Source organism: Oncorhynchus keta, chromosome 15 (assembly GCF_023373465.1).
Source record: "Oncorhynchus keta strain PuntledgeMale-10-30-2019 chromosome 15, Oket_V2, whole genome shotgun sequence".
NCBI classification, from domain to species: Eukaryota; Metazoa; Chordata; class Actinopteri; order Salmoniformes; family Salmonidae; genus Oncorhynchus; species Oncorhynchus keta.
In genome coordinates, this window is record NC_068435.1 from 46,300,342 (window position 1) to 46,316,886 (window position 16,545).

Below are 16,545 nucleotides of genomic sequence, written 5' to 3' on the forward strand. Positions count from 1 at the left end.
GGTACAACCCAAGGGGGCGCCAACCCAGACAGGCCGACCACAACAGTGAATCAACCCACCCAGGTGACGCACCCCCAGGGACGGCACGAGAGAGCCCCAGCAAGCCAGTGACTCAGCCCCGTAACAGGGTTAGAGGCAGAGAATCCCAGTGGAAAGAGGGGAACCGGCCAGGCAGAGACAGCATGGGCGGTTCGTTGCTCCAGAGCCTTTCCGTTCACCTTCCCACTCCTGGGCCAGACTACACTCAATCATATGACCCACTGAAGAGATGAGTCTTCAGTAAAGACTTAAAGGTTGAGACCGAGTTTGCGTCTCTGACATGGGTAGGCAGACCGTTCCATAAAAATGGAGCTCTATAGGAGAAAGCCCTGCCTCCAGCTGTTTGCTTAGAAATTCTAGGGACAATTAGGAGGCCTGCGTCTAGCGACCGTAGCATACGTGTAGGTATGTACGGCAGGACCAAATCAGAGAGGTAGGTAGGAGCAAGCCCATGTAATGCTTTGTAGGTTAGCAGTAACACCTTGAAATCAGCCCTTGCTTTGACAGGAAGCCAGTGTAGAGAGGCTAGCACTGGAGTAATATGATCAAATTTTTTGGTTCTAGTCAGGATTCTAGCAGCCGTATTTAGCACTAACTGAAGTTTATTTAGTGCTTTATCCGGGTAGCCGGAAAATAGAGCATTGCAGTAGTCTAACCTAGAAGTGACAAAAGCATGGAAGCATGGATTAGCATGGATCTGCATCATTTTTGGACAGAAAGTTTCTGATTTTTGCAATGTTACGTAGATGGAAAAAAGCTGTCCTCGAAATGGTCTTGATATGTTCTTCAAAAGAGAGATCAGGGTCCAGAGTAACGCCGAGGTCCTTCACAGTTTTATTTGAGACGACTGTACAACCATTAAGATTAATTGTCAGATTCAACAGAAGATCTCTTTGTTGGTGTGTCCTGACCATGTTAATTCCTTAGTGATGTGAACACCAACTCCCTCTCTTTCAATCAAATCTCTTTCTTGTTCTTGTTCTAGTCTGGCTGCACATTCTCGTTCTTATTCTCTTTCCCTGTGCTCAAGCTCTAATTTCTGGTTTTCAATCTCCAATTTTTGTTACTCCAACTTTGCCTTTAAAGCAAATGTTTTGCACCACTATGGGATGTACTCTATCACCCGAAGGACCCATTTCATCAACATTTACATTTAAGTCATTTAGCAGACCTCAACCTTCCTCAACCTTCCTTACATTTACATTTAAGTCATTTAGCAGACGCTCTTATCCAGAGCGACTTACAAATTGGTGCATACACCTTATGACAACCAGTGGAACAGCCACTTGCATCTAAATCTTGTTGGGGGAGAAGGGGGGGTGAGAAGGATTACTTACCATACTTACCCTATCCTAGGTATTCCTTGAAGAGGTGGGGTTTCAGGTGTCTCCGGAAGGTGGTGATTGACTCCGCTGTCCTGGCGTCGTGAGGGAGTTTGTTCCACCATTGGGGGCCAGAGCAGCGAACAGTTTTGACTGGGCTGAGCGGGAACTGTACTTCCTCAGTGGTAGGGAGGCGAGCAGGCCAGAGGTGGATGAACGCAGTGCCCTTGTTTGGGTGTAGGGCCTGATCAGAGCCTGGAGGTACTGAGGTGCCGTTCCCCCTCACAGCTCCGTGGCGAGCACCATGGTCTTGTAGCGGATGCGAGCTTCAACTGGAAGCCAGTGGAGAGAGCGGAGGAGCGGGTGACGTGAGAGAACTTGGGAAGGTTGAACACCAGACGGGCTACGGCGTTCTGGATGAGTTGTAGGGGTTTAATGGCACAGGCAGGGAGCCCAGCCAACAGCGAGTTGCAGTAATCAAGACGGGAGATGACAAGTGCCTGGATTAGGACCTGCGCCGCTTCCTGTGATGAGGCAGGGTCGTACTCTGCGGATGTTGTAGAGCATGAACCTACAGGAACGGGACACCGCCTGATGTTAGTTGAGAACGTCAGGGTGTTGTCCAGGATCACGCCAAGGTTCTTAGCGCTCTGGGAGGAGGACACAATGGAGTTGTCAACCGTGATGGCGAGATCATGGAACGGGCAGTCCTTCCCGGGAGGAAGAGGAGCTCCGTCTTGCTGAGGTTCAGCTTGAGGTGGTGATCCGTCATCCACACTGATATGTCTGCCAGACATGCAGAGATGCGATTCGCCACCTGGTCATCAGAAGGGGGAAAGGAGAAGATTAATTGTGTGTCGTCTGCATAGCAATGATAGGAGAGACCATGTGAGGTTATGACAGAGCCAAGTGACTTGGTGTATAGCGAGAATAGAGGGCCTAGAACAGAGCCCTGGGGACACCAGTGGTGAGAGCGCGTGGTGAGGAGACAGATTCTCGCCACGCCACCTGGTAGGAGCGACCTGTCAGGTAGGACGCAATCCAAGCGTGGGCCGCGCCGGAGATGCCCAACTCGGAGAGGGTGGAGAGGAGGATCTGATGGTTCACAGTATCGAAGGCAGCCGATAGGTCTAGAAGGATGAGAGCAGAGGAGAGAGAGTTAGCTTTAGCAGTGCGGAGCGCCTCCGTGATACAGAGAAGAGCAGTCTCAGTTGAATGACTAGTCTTGAAACCTGACTGATTTGGATCAAGAAGGTCATTCTGAGAGATAGCGGTAGAGCTGGCCAAGGACGGCACGCTCAAGAGTTTTGGAGAGAAAAAGAGAGAAGGGATACTGGTCTGTAGTTGTTGACATCGGAGGGATCGAGTGTAGGTTTTTCAGAAGGGGGTGCAACTCTCGCTCTCTTGAAGACGGGGAGGGACGTAGCCAGCGGTCAGGGATGAGTTGATGAGCGAGGTGAGGTAAGGGAGAAGGTCTCCGGAAATGGTCTGGAGAAGAGAGGAGGGGATAGGGTCAAGCGGGCAGGTTGTTGGGCGGCCGGCCGTCACAAGACGCGAGATTTCATCTGGAGAGAGGGAGAAAGAGGTCAGAGCATAGGGTAGGGCAGTGAGCAGAACCAGCGGTGTCGTTTGACTTAGCAAACGAGGATCGGATGTCATCGACCTTCTTTTCAAAATGGTTGACGAAGTCATCTGCAGAGAGGGAGGAGGGAGGGGGGGGGGGATTCAGGAGGGAGGAGAAGGTGGCAAAGAGCTTCCTAGGGTTAGAGGCAGATGCTTGGAATTTAGAATGGTAGAAAGTGGCTTTAGCAGCAGAGACAGAGGAGGAAAATGTAGAGAGGAGGGAGTGAAAGGATGCCAGGTCCGCAGGGAGGCGAGTTTTCCTCCATTTCCGCTCGGCTGCCCGGAGCCCTGTTCTGTGAGCTCGCAATGAGTCGTCGAGCCACGGAGCGGGAGGGGAGGACCGAGCCGGCCTGGAGGATAGGGGACATAGGGAGTCAAAGGATGCAGTAAGGGAGGAGAGAGGAGGGTTGAGGAGGCAGAATCAGGAGATAGGTTGGAGAAAGTTTGAGCAGAGGGAAGAAGATAGGATGGAAGAGGAGAGAGTAGCGGGGGAGAGAGCGAAGGTTGGGACGGCGCGATACCATCCAGTAGGGGCAGTGTGGGAAGTGTTGGATGAGAGCGAGAGGAAAAGGATACAAGGTAGTGGTCGGAGACTTGGAGGGAGTTGCAATGAGGTTAGTGGAAGAACAGCATCTAGTAAAGATGAGGTCAAGCGTATTGCCTGCCTTGTGAGTAGGGGGAGGGTGAGAGGGTGAGGTCAAAAGAGAGAGGAGTGGAAAGAAGGAGGCAGAGAGGAATGAGTCAAAGGTAGACGTGGGGAGGTTAAAGTCGCCCAGAACTGTGAGAGGTGAGCCGTCCTCAGGAAAGGAGCTTATCAAGGCATCAAGCTCATTGATGAACTCTCCGAGGGAACCTGGAGGGCGATAAATGATAAGGATGTTAAGCTTGAAAGGGCTGGTAACTGTGACAGCATGGAATTCAAAGGAGGCAATAGACAGATGGGTAAGGGGAGAAAGAGAGAAAGACCACTTGGGAGAGATGAGGATCCCGGTGCCACCACCCGCTGACCAGAAGCTCTCGGGGTGTGCGAGAACACGTGGGCGGACGAGGAGAGAGCAGTAGGAGTAGCAGTGTTATCTGTGGTGATCCATGTTTCCGTCAGTGCCAAGAAGTCAAGGGACTGGAGGGGGCATAGGCTGAGATGAACTCTGCCTTGTTGGCCGCAGATTGGCAGTTCCAGAGGCTACCAGAGACCTGGAACTCCACGTGGGTCGTACGCGCTGGGACCACCAGGTTAGGGTGGTCGCGGCCACGCGGTGTGGAGCGTTTGTATGGTCTGTGCAGAGAGGAAGGATTTCCTCCTCCACCAAAGCAGTACAGATCAACTCTTTGACTACTGCTTTTGGATCGCCTGATGCTCCTTAATGTCATAATGCTTTGAAATGACAAGCGTATTCGACCTTTGTACATTATTTTAGCATCCATGAAAGTCCATGAAAGTGTTTATGCAACTTTCAAAATGATTCAACCAATCTTATAACCCCTCAGGGTGGATCTCAGTGAATGAAACTCTACCACAAAAGTGTATTTTGAACACTAAAATATCTGGGCACAGCAGAGCTTCAGAGTAGGTGATTAGAGGGACTACCATACTCATGGGAAACAAGATCCCGGACGAGCCCCGCTCCACTACAGCCCCAGTGATGTGGATAGGGGCATTGAGAGAGAAAGGTTGTTGTCCTGGCACCACACTACCAGGTCACTGACCTCCATCCTATGGCTGTCTCATTGTCTTTGGTGACCAGGCCTACCACCGTCGTGTTGTCAGCAAACTTAATGATGGTGTTGGAGTCGTGCTAGGCCACATAGTCATGGGTGAATAGGGAGTACTTGGAGGGGACTAAGCGCTCACCCCTGAGGGGCCCATGTGTTGAGGGTCAGCATGGTGGATGTGTTGTTGCCTACTATCACCACCTGGGGGCGGCCCATCAGGGAGTCCAGGATCCAGTGGCAGAGGGAGGTAATGAGTCCCTGGGTTCTAAGCTTAGTGATGATCTTGGAGGGCATGCTGAGCTGTAGTAAATTAACAACATTCTCACATAGGTGTTCTTCTTATCCAGGTGGGAGAGTGCAGTGTGGTGTGCAATAGAGATTGCGTCATCTTTGGATCAGTTGGGGTGATACGTGAATTGGAGTGGGTCCAAGGGGGCCAGGGATGATGGTGTAGATTTGAGCCATGGTCAGCCTTTCAAATCATTTCATGGTTACTGACGTGAGTGATATGGGGCGATAGTCATTTAGACAGGTGACTTGGGCATTCTTGGGCACAGGGACTATGGGGGTCTACTTGAAACAAGTACAGGCATGGTCAGGGAGAGGTTGAAAATGTCAGTGAAGACACTTTCCAGCTGGTCAGCGTATGCTCTGAGTACACGTTCTGGTAATCCATCTGGCCTTGTGAATGTTAACCTGTTTAAAGGTCTTACATCGGCTATAGAGAGCGAGAACACACAGTTGGTTCTGTCATGCATGGTTCAGTGTTGCTTGCCTCAAAGCGAGCATAGAAGGCATTTAGCTCGATTCGTAGGCTTGCGTCACTGGGCAGCTCAGGGAGGGGAGGGAGAGCCAAAGGGAGGGCGAGGAGAGCCTTTATGTGCGTTTCTGTGTCTGGAGTAAAGGTGATAAAGAGTTTTGTTGCCTGTAGTTGCACAGGTAAAATGAGGTAAAACGGATTTCAGTTACCCTGCACTAAAATCACCGGCCACGAAAAGCGCCGCTTCTGGATATGCTTTTTCTTGTTTGCTTATGGCCCTATACAGCTTGTTGAGTGCGGTCTTAGTGCCAGCATTGGTTTTGTGGTGGTAAATAGACAGCTACTAAAAACATAGATGAAAACTCTCTTCGTATACAGCATGGTCTACAGCTTATCATGAGGTATTCTATTATTAGAACATATTAGAACGCCGCAGCCCGTCTGGTGTTCAACCTTCCCAAGTTCTCTCACGTCACCCCGCTCCTCCGCTCTCTCCACTGGCTTCCAATTGAAGCTCGCATCCGCTACAAGACCATGGTGCTTGCCTACGGAGCTGTGAGGGGAACGGCACCTCAGTACCTCCAGGCTCTGATCAGGCCCTACACCCAAACAAGGGCACTGCGTTCATCCACCTCTGGCCTGCTCGCCCCTACCACTGAGGAAGTACAGTTCCCGCTCAGCCCAGTCAAAACTGTTCGCTGCTCTGGCCCCCAATGGTGGAACAAACTCCCTCACGACGCCAGGACAGCGGAGTCAATCACCACCTTCCGGAGACACCTGAATCCCCACCTCTTTAAGGAATACCTAGGATAGGATAAAGTAATCCTTCTCACCCCCCTCTTAAAAGATTTAGATGCACTATTGTAAAGTGGCTGTTCCACTGGATGTCATAAGGTGAATGCACCAATTTGTAAGTCGCTCTGGATAAGAGCGTCTGCTAAATGACTTAAATGTAAATGTAAATGTATTCTAACTCAGGTGAGCAAAAACTCGAGGCTTCCTTAACTTCTTGGATATAGGGAGCGCTATTTTAATTTTTGGATGAAAAACATTCCCGTTTTAAACAAGATATTTTGTCACGGAAAGATGCTCGACTATGCATATAATTGACAGCTTTGGAAAGAAAACACTCTGACGTTTCCAAAACTGCAAAGATATTGTCTGTGAGTGTCACAGAACTGATGTTACAGGCTAAACCCAGATAAAGATCCAATCAGGAAGTGCCGCATTTTTGAAACAGCCTCATGCCAATGGCTGTGAAGGAGCTAGAGTCAGCTTACGTTTTCCACGTTTTCCCCAAGGTGTCTGCAGCATTGTGTCTTTTTAGGCATTTCCATTGGAGAATGGCTGTAAGAGAAAATAGGGGCGAGTGGATGCATGGTGTCTCCCGGAGAAAACGTTGCGTAAAATACTGAGGTAGCCATTTTTCCAATAGTTTCTTATGAGAAACCAACTGCCTCCACGGATATATTATTGAATACATATGTTAAAAACACTTTGAGGATGGATCCTAAACAACGTTTGCCGTGTTTCTGTCGATATTATGGAGCAAATTTTGAAAAAAGTTTGGTGTTATAGTTGAAGTATTTTCGGTCGATTTCTCAGCCAAGCAGGATGAACAAACGTGACGTTTTTCGCCTCCAAAAATATTCTTTTTGGAAAAAAGGAACATTTTCTATCTAACTGGGAGTCTCCTGAGTGAAAGCATCTGAAGTTCTTCAAAGGTAAATTATTTAATTTGGTTGCTTTTCTTATTTTTGTGAAAATGTTGCCTGCTGCCAGCACAGCCTAGCATAGCATTATGCCATGTTAAACTTACACAAATGCTTGTCTAGCGTTGGCTGTAACACATATTTTGAAAATCTGAGGTGACAGTGTTGTTTACAAAAGGCTAAGCTTGTGTTTCAATATATTTAAATCGGGAAGAAACAATGTTAGTGTGCGCATACTGTGTGTGTGTGTGTGTGTGTGTGTGTGTGTGTGTGTGTGTGTGTGTGTGTGTGTGTGTGTGTGTGTGTGTGTGTGTGTGTGTGTGTGTGAGTGCGTGCGTGCGTGCGTGCGTGCGTGCGTGCGTGCGTGTGTGTGCGTGCGTGCGTGCGTGTGTGTCATGAAGAGGTCACAGCAGTGCAGGAAGGGCAGGAGATGAACTACTGAGCCTGAGGAATGAGAGGGAAACTGCTTCCATATCTCACTCAAATCAGTTTAAGTCCCTGATTAAGAGTGCTCCCTGTCTCCAACAGGCCTCTGTCTGTATCTGTCATAGTCAAGAAACAGACAGACACGGGGTGTATCCAAAATTACTTACACTACCATTCAAAAGTTTGGGGTCACTTAGAAATGTTCTTGTTTTTGTCCATCAAAATAACATCAAATTGATCAGAATTACAGTGTAGACATTGTTAATGTTGTAAATGACTATTGTAGCTGGAAACGGCAGATTTTTGATGGTTATCTACATAGGCGTACAGAGGCCCATTATCAGCAACCATCACTCCTGTGTTCCAATAGCACGTATCTGAAGCATCAGCATTTGTGGGTTTGATTACAGGCTCAAGATGGCCAGAAACAAAGAACTTTCTTCTGAAACTCATCAGTCTATTCCTGTTTTGAGAAATTAAGGCTATTCCATGCAACAAATTGCCAAGAAACTGATAGCTGTGCAGTGACTATCCCCATCCAACCTGACAGAGCTTGAGAGGATCTGCAGAGAAGAATGGGAGAAACTCCCCAAATACAGGTGTGCCAAGCTTGCAGCTTCATACACAAGAAGACTTGAGGCTGTAATCGCTGCCAAAGGTGCTTCAACAAAGTACTGAGTAAAGGGTTTGAATACTTATGTAAATATTATATATTTTTAAAATACATTTGCAAACATTTATAAAAACCTGTTTTTGCTCCGTCATTATGAGGTATTGTGCGTAGATTGATGAGGGAAACGTAACACAATGTGGAAAAAGTAAAGGGGTCTGAATACTTTCCAAATGCACAGTAAGGTTAAATTCATGGTTAGAACAGTGGTTAACAAAGTATGACATGGTTATATAGCTGATTAGACATGTTAAAGCACATATGTCAGAGTCAAGGCCCGCGGGCCACATCCGGCCCAGCGAGAAGGTTTTTACGGCCCCTGGGATGATCTTGATTGATTATTAGAACCGGCCCGCAGACCGCAGCAAGCCGGCAGCCCGCAGATCTTTTACACGCACCAATACTACATTTCCCACAATGCAACGGTGACGCACCGAGCAGTAGGCTGCTTCATTTCAATATTTATTGGCACAGCAGTTGTCAGCATCACAGTAAAATTAACTTTCAGATACCCATCAAAAATGGCAAAACGGAAGGTGGACACTGAGAACCGGGGTTTCAAACAAGGTGGGAGTCGGAGTATTTGTTCACGGAGGTAGCTGGAAAACCTGTGTGTCTTCTGTGTGGAGAAAGTGTGGCGGTACTGAAAGAGTATAATCTGAGACGACATTATGAAACGAAACACGCGGACAAAAACAAGAATATGGACATGGAACAAAGGCTACAAAAGGCAGAGGAATTAAAACGAGGCCTCAAATCTCGACAGGCTCTGTTCAAAAAGCCAAATCACAAGGCCAGGCTGCTGTCAAGGCCAGTTTTATTTTGGCAGAAGAGATCGCTAAATCAGCCCGGCCATTTACGGAGGATTTCATCAAAAACTGCATGATTAAAGTTTGTGACGAAGTTTGCCCAGAAAAAGGCAACTCTTTTAAATGTGAGTCTGAGCAGAAACACCATTGCCGAGAGAGTAGACCAGTTGTCCATCAATCTAAAGAGCAGCTTGTGAAAAAGGGAAAAGATTTCATTGCATATTCCTTGGCTGTGGATGAGAGCACCGACATTTCTGACATTGCCCAGTTGTCAATTTTCATCCGCGGAGTGGACTCCAGCCTAAGCGTGACAGAGGAGTTTTTGGCTACGTCCTATGCATGGCACAACTACGGGGCATGATTTGTATGAAGAGGTGTCAAGATGTGTAAATGAGATGGAGCTGCTTAGGAAAAACTCGTGGGTTTGACAACCGACGGAGCACCTGCGATGTGTGGACACAGGAGCGGACTGGTGGCGAAGATACGGGAAAAGATGCAAGAGGAAAACGCGACAGGTGAGCTGACAGCTTATCATTGTATCATACACCAGGAAGCGTTGTGCGGTAAAGCCTTGAAAATGGAGCATGTAATGAGCATCATCACGCGCACAGTTAACTTTATCAGAGCCAAAGGTTTGAATCACCGCCAGTTCAAGGCATTTCTGACGGAGTTAGAAACGGAGCATGGTGATTTGCCTTTCACACAGAGGTGCGATGGCTAAGCCAGGGAAAGGTGCTTCAAAGATGTTTCGAGCTTCGTGAGGAGATTTGTCTGTTCTTGGACAGCAAAGGGAAAGACACAACACAACTCCGAGACGAAATGTTTCTGTGTGAAATGGCTTTTCTGTGTGACATTACGAGTCATCTGAATGCAATGAACTTGCAGCTGCAGGGTCGGGATCGTGTCATCTCTGATATGTACAGTACAGTGAAGGCATTTAAAACCAAACTGACTCTGTGGGAGACGCAGATGCGGAAAGAAAATTTGAGCCACTTTCCCAGCTGCCAGACCATGAAAGAGAAGCTCTCTACCAGTGCGTTCCCGAGCGCACAGTTGGCTGATAAAATAGGTATGCTTGCCGCTGACTTTCGGCCGATTTGCTGACTTTGAAGCACAAAAAAGCAGGTTGGAACTGCTCGGTAACCCATTTGCTGTTGACGTGGAAAGCTCACCACCAAACCTCCAAATGGAGTTGATTGACCTCCAATGCAATGATGCACTGAGGGCAAAATATGCGGCAGTGGGTGCTGCGGAGTTTGCCCGTTTCCTCCCCCGACACAATGCCCCAGCTGCGCATCCAGGCTGCTCAAACGTTGTCTATGTTTGGCAGCACATACCTGTGTGAACAACTGTTTTCTTTGATGAACTTGAACAAAACATCACACAGAAGTCGACTTACTGCTGAACACCTCCACTCAATTCTGAGGATTTCCTCAGCTCAGAGCCTTACCCCGAACATTGATGAACTTGTGGAAAAGATGGGACACCACCAAGTATCACCCTCAACCTCAAACAAGTGAACATTACTGTGCAATCACATATTTAGAGTTTTTACTCAGTTCAAGTTTAAAAGTTAAAGTTTAATATTTGTTTTCACTGCATGTTACTTCTCCTTAAACAAAGTGTTGTTTTTGATTAATAGATTTTTGCACTTTATTTTATTGTATTTCAATCCAATTATATTTTAAAAATATTTCAGTTGAGTGGATGATAGAAAATTGCTATTATTGTTTTTCTTTGAAGTAAATTTAGCCCACTTTTGCTAAAATAGAAAATATAGGCTACTGATGGTGCCTTGAATACCGGTTCTTTCATTTAATGTTCATGTTATGGGGATTTTTATATAAAGGAAATTTGTCTTTTGTGTCTGTTGAAAATTAAAGATTACTGACAGAGCCATAAGAAAATATTGCTTTATTTATCTGATCATATTGGAATATATTTGTTAGGTTTTCAGTAGGTTCAATTAGGTTCACTAGACTATATGCGTCATTTAAAATTTTTTTCAATGAACATTCGAACAGTCCGGCCCTCGGCTTGTAGCTAAATTTTTATTTGGCCCTCCGTCCATTTGACTTTGACACCCTGTGTTAAAGGGTTTCTGGCAGAGGGATCTTGAGCCCGCCCAGAGGAGAAAACTGGTTACAATGATGTCATTATGACAGTTTTTGCCTGCTGGGTGTACATATAAAAACTAAATGTTGTTATTATTGTGCACTCTGGGCATAGTCCATTTGGATTATTTGCACAATGTCTAGATACACTGTCAGTAACATTATAACATTATTTTCAACCCTATGGGGAGAACATGTGAGGGAATGGAATAATGTGCTCTCTCTACGACCCGGTGCCATGCTGTATGATGATGATAAATGCTGAGGGGATTCTCTTGGCAATTAAACCACTGCTACATGGTGTTCCTCAGCCCAGAATAAGCCACCCTGCTCCATGTGATGTCATCAATCTTCACCCCACTACTTAATGTTGGAGTCCTACATAATGTTAGTCTACCATGGAATGCTGGATTCCACACTACAGAATGTTTAAATCCTCTATATAATGTAAGACTCCACTAGACTCATCAATTTTCACTCAACCCACTATGGAATGTTGGAATCCTCTAGGAATGTTAAAGTCCACTACGAAATATATTATGTGCAACTGACATCCTCTAAATTATACTTCGGGTCCTGTCCCATAATCTTTTGAATGGGCTTGGTGTTATATCATCAAATTCGAAAATGGGGTAATTAATGTTTTTCGAACTCTGCTTTCCCAGGGACCCCACCCAGGCTAACCCGGTGACCCAGGGATGTTAGCAAAAACAACATGTATTGTCTTATCATCAGCCAAGTGATAATGGCAAGTAGAAGTAATCAACATTTTAAATGAATAGATTTGGTAGACAATTTTCATTATTTCGACCTCCCGACGGTCCATTGGAAGAAGGAGTGTAAACAGTCTATTTAGCTAGAAATGTAAATGTAAATGTGGAATTGCAAGTTCACATGTGAAATTGAATCCCATGTAAAAAAATAACATTTGCATATTCACATATAAGAAAACTCCACAAAATGTGTTTTTTCACATGGTATTGTATATCAAACAAGAGGGTATGAAGAATAATTATTGTACAATTTCCTTAAGATAGTAAAACAAACCGAGTTGAATGCATTATTGCAACCACTTCAAGTAATCCTCTCCTTCTTCTGCAACTTTGGTGTCCACCTACAGTCTATTTCAAGGTTGTTCAAAGATGTAGTTAATAGACATTGGCACATATTACACTGTGACCCCAGCTTCGGTAAAGCGTTTAACCCCAGGTCACTTTTCAGGAAGACCCAGACATGCAGACAATGTCAAAGTAACAAAAGTGTCACTAGAACAGGGGACAGGCAAAACGACAGGTCAAAGGGCAGGTTGAGGTCAGAAATCCATGGTGGTGTGAATAGTACAGAAAAGGCAGGCGGGGCGCAGGGTTGGGGCAGGCAGAATGGTCAAAACCGTGAAAACTAGAAAACAGGAACTAGAAACAGCCAGGAGCAAGGGGAAAACCGCCAGGCTTGACAAACAAAACAGAACTGGCAACAGACAAACAGAGAACACAGGTATAAATACACTGGGGATAATGGGGAAGATGGGCGACACCTGGAGGGGGTGAGAGACAAGCACAAATACAGAGTGAAACAGATCAGGGTGTGACAAAGAGACCCTTTACATTTATGGGATTGCGTGAGGTCAGATTTGCCTAAGAAAAAAGCAACACATTTTATGTCTCTCATTCCTGATGGCAATTTCTCCTGTCACAACTGAGTCCACTGTTATGCCATGATCAGAGATAACTCTTATCCATCCCCATTTTGGTGATCGGATAAAAGGTTTGAGGTAGAATAACATGTAACACGAAATACAGTATGTTGTGTATCTACTTAAGTGTTCCCGTTACTGTTATTGTGTGGGTTAGACCAAACGTGAATTTAAGACAAGGATATGTGAGCGTAGGAGCTCCATTCACAACCATGATGAAAAATCACCTGTTTGCCAGTCATTTCAATAGCCATAATCATGACCTAAGTGCCTTATGTTACATGGGTATTCAAATGGTGAAGGTGCCCATAGGGGAGGAGATGGGGTTAAATTACTTCTCCAAAGAGACATAATGGATAGACCGCTTGGGCACTCTTGCCCCAGCAGGCCTTAATAAGGAATATCATTCTTCTAGATTTTGTAGTGTGTTTTTGTAGTAGGTTAGGCTGAACATTTAAGTAATGCCATCACAATGTATTTATATTGTGTGTCTATAGATCTTTATTTAATTTTCATGTTTCCACAGCTCCTCTGCAGGGATCTCTTGATTTGAGCCAATACTGACTGTGAATTTCTAATTATTCCCACCTGTGTGGTATTGTTGTTGTGAGTAATCTCCAAAATATCGTTATTTAAACAAGCCATAGAAAGTTGGTTGCAATTTCAGTGAAATCCACCTGAAAAGACAGAACAAATAATACAACAATTATTGTGATTAAAATCAAATATACAAAGTGATTAAAAAAAGGTATAATCTTTGTAAATTATATCATAAATAGGACTGGTGGAGTTGTCACACATGTAGCTAACACAGACATATGGAAATGTCTGCCCTACCCAAAATTACAACCAACTGATTCCAGCATTACCACAAAAATGGAAGAGGAAAGTGGAAGGGGGAAAATTTAAAAACTTGTCATTTGTCACGCCCTGACCTTAGATATCTCTGTTTTTCTATATATTTCGGTTAGGTCAGGGTGTGACTAAGGTGGGTACTCTAGTTGTTGTATGTCTAGGGTTTTGTCATCTAGGGTTTTTGTATGTCTATGTTGGCCTGATATGGTTCCCAATCAGAGACAGCTGTTTATCGTTGTCTCTGGTTGGGGATCATATTTAGGTGGCCATTTACCCCATTGTTAGTTGTGGGATCTTGTTTATGTATAGTTGCCTGTCTGCACTATTTCTATAGCGTCTCGTTCGTTCGTTCATTCATTTGTTTGTTTGTTTGTTTGTTTGTTTGTTGTTTTGTAGATGAGTTTCAGGTTATTAAAATTATGTGAACTCTACTCATGCTGCGCCTTGGTCTCATTCATACGACGAACTTACATTTACATTTACATTTAAGTCATTTAGCAGACGCTCTTATCCAGAGCGACTTGACACCAGTCTGCCTTGCATTAAAGACCAAAATTGGTTAAAGAAAATTGTGATAAATAAAAAATATATACCAGTTTCATTTAAGGACCAAACATGTTTGCTCTTCGATGTACCGATTCCATGGCACATGGTTTATGAATTGACATGCAAAAACAACGCTGGATTCAAAACTTTGAATTGTTCAATTTAAATGATCGTACAAAATTCTTGCAACCAATAGAATGTTATATATGTGGGGATACAATCTTCCCAGCTCTGCAGATTTTGCTGCGAGGAGGCAGAGTCATTATATCATTTATTTTGGTTCTGTCCATATGTAGCAGAGCTAACGTTGCAGATAGCAGTACTGTGTGATTTGAAAAGTCATAGTCAATTGATCAATAATACAATAACTATTTTAGCAAAAATGTTTATCTTTAACTTAAAACCTGTAGAAACTATAAGAATAGAAAGGTTCAGTACCTCTGTGAAGCATCACAGCACAGTTGAAAAATACATGGCAAAAAAAAAATCCAATTTGGATAGTGTTAAGAGATCGAAGGGTTGAATGGAGCTGAAGGGTGGGACTAGTAACAACAAGATAACAAATGTAAAGCATACAGGGTCTGTAAAATGTATTTTGGTTCAGAACTTTTGTGAAATAGCACAGTTACAAATCTATGGCAAATAGAAATCAAACTGCATTGACATCAGAAATAGAGGAAGGCCAGGACAAACATTTTTATTTTATATAACTATTGTAAAATAGATTGTGTCTATAAAATGTGTATAGTATGTATAAGCTGGAAGTAGAAGCGTAAGTGTTATTGTTTATTAGTTTACTCCAATTGGGGAGGGGTGGTAGGGTTTGCAGGGAATAATAAATGAAGGTATTATTTCTTTTTTATGTGTATGTGTATATATGTATATATACTGTATGTGTGTATGTATGAATGTTTATATATATATATGTGGGTATGTGTATGTATATTTATAGATGATGCAGACAATTACATTGATGGAAGCAACCATCTATCCACAGTTTTAAAGCTGATCCACCCCTGATATTACATTTTTTAAAATTAAAATACCACATAGGTGGGCATAATTATAAAGGGCTATTGAGGTGACCATATTACTGCCACACCGGCGGTCGGCCAGGAGTTCATGAATATTTCTGGGTCGTAATGGGAAGTGTTTACCAGTTTGCTAAAGCAGGAAAATAATCCTCCAGCAACAGGAAGTGTCAATTATTATGTGGATTAAAATTCATTGATCTTTTTTGTAGCGGTTGATATGTTTTACTTTAGGGCAAATCAAGTCTGACATTTTTAAGTGGAAATTACTAACTTTAGAAGCCTTTTTTTAAACATTGAATACACTACAAGTTTGCAGGAAAAATTGTATCAACCAAAGAGTGATCAAATTAAGATCATATACCTGTACATACTGTACGCTGTGAGATGGGATGGAAGGCATTTATGTGACTCAGTGCTGTGTTTGCCCACTTAGCTAAAACCTAATTGTATAAGCCCTGGATTTCACGACTGTGAATACAGATATGCATCTGTTGGCCACAGATACCTTAACAAAAAGGGGTGTGGATCAGAAAACAAGTCAGTATCAGGTGTGTCCACTATTTGTCTCATGCAGCGCAACACATCTCCTTCGCAGACTGTTGATTCTGCAATCTGGAATGTTGTCCCACTCCTCTTCAATGGCTGTGCAAAGTTGCAGGATATTGGCTGGAACTGGAGAATGCTGTTGTACACGTCGATCCAGAGCATCCCAAACATGCTCAATGGGTGACATGTCTGGTGAGTATACAGGCCACGGAATAACTGGGACATTTTCAGCTTCCAGCAATTGTGTACAGATCCTTGTGATATGGAGCCGTGCATTATCATGCTGAAACATGCGGTGATGGATGAATGGCACGACAATGGGCCTCAGGATCTTGTTATGGTATCTCTGTGCATTCAAATTGCCATCGATAAAATGTAATTGTGTTCGTTGTCTGTAGCTTATGCCTGCCCATACCATAACCCCACCACCGCCATGGGGCACTCTGTTCACAACTTTGACATCAGAAAACCGCTTGCCCACACGACACCACATACTGTCAAATTCTCTAGCGCAAGGTACACCTGTGTAATGATCATGCTGTTTAATCAGCGTCTTGATATGCCACACCTGTCAGGTGGATGGATTACCTTGGCAAAGGAGAAATGCTCACTAACAGGGATGTAAACAAATATGTGCACAACATTTTAGAGAAATCTGATTTTTGTACATATGGAACATTTCA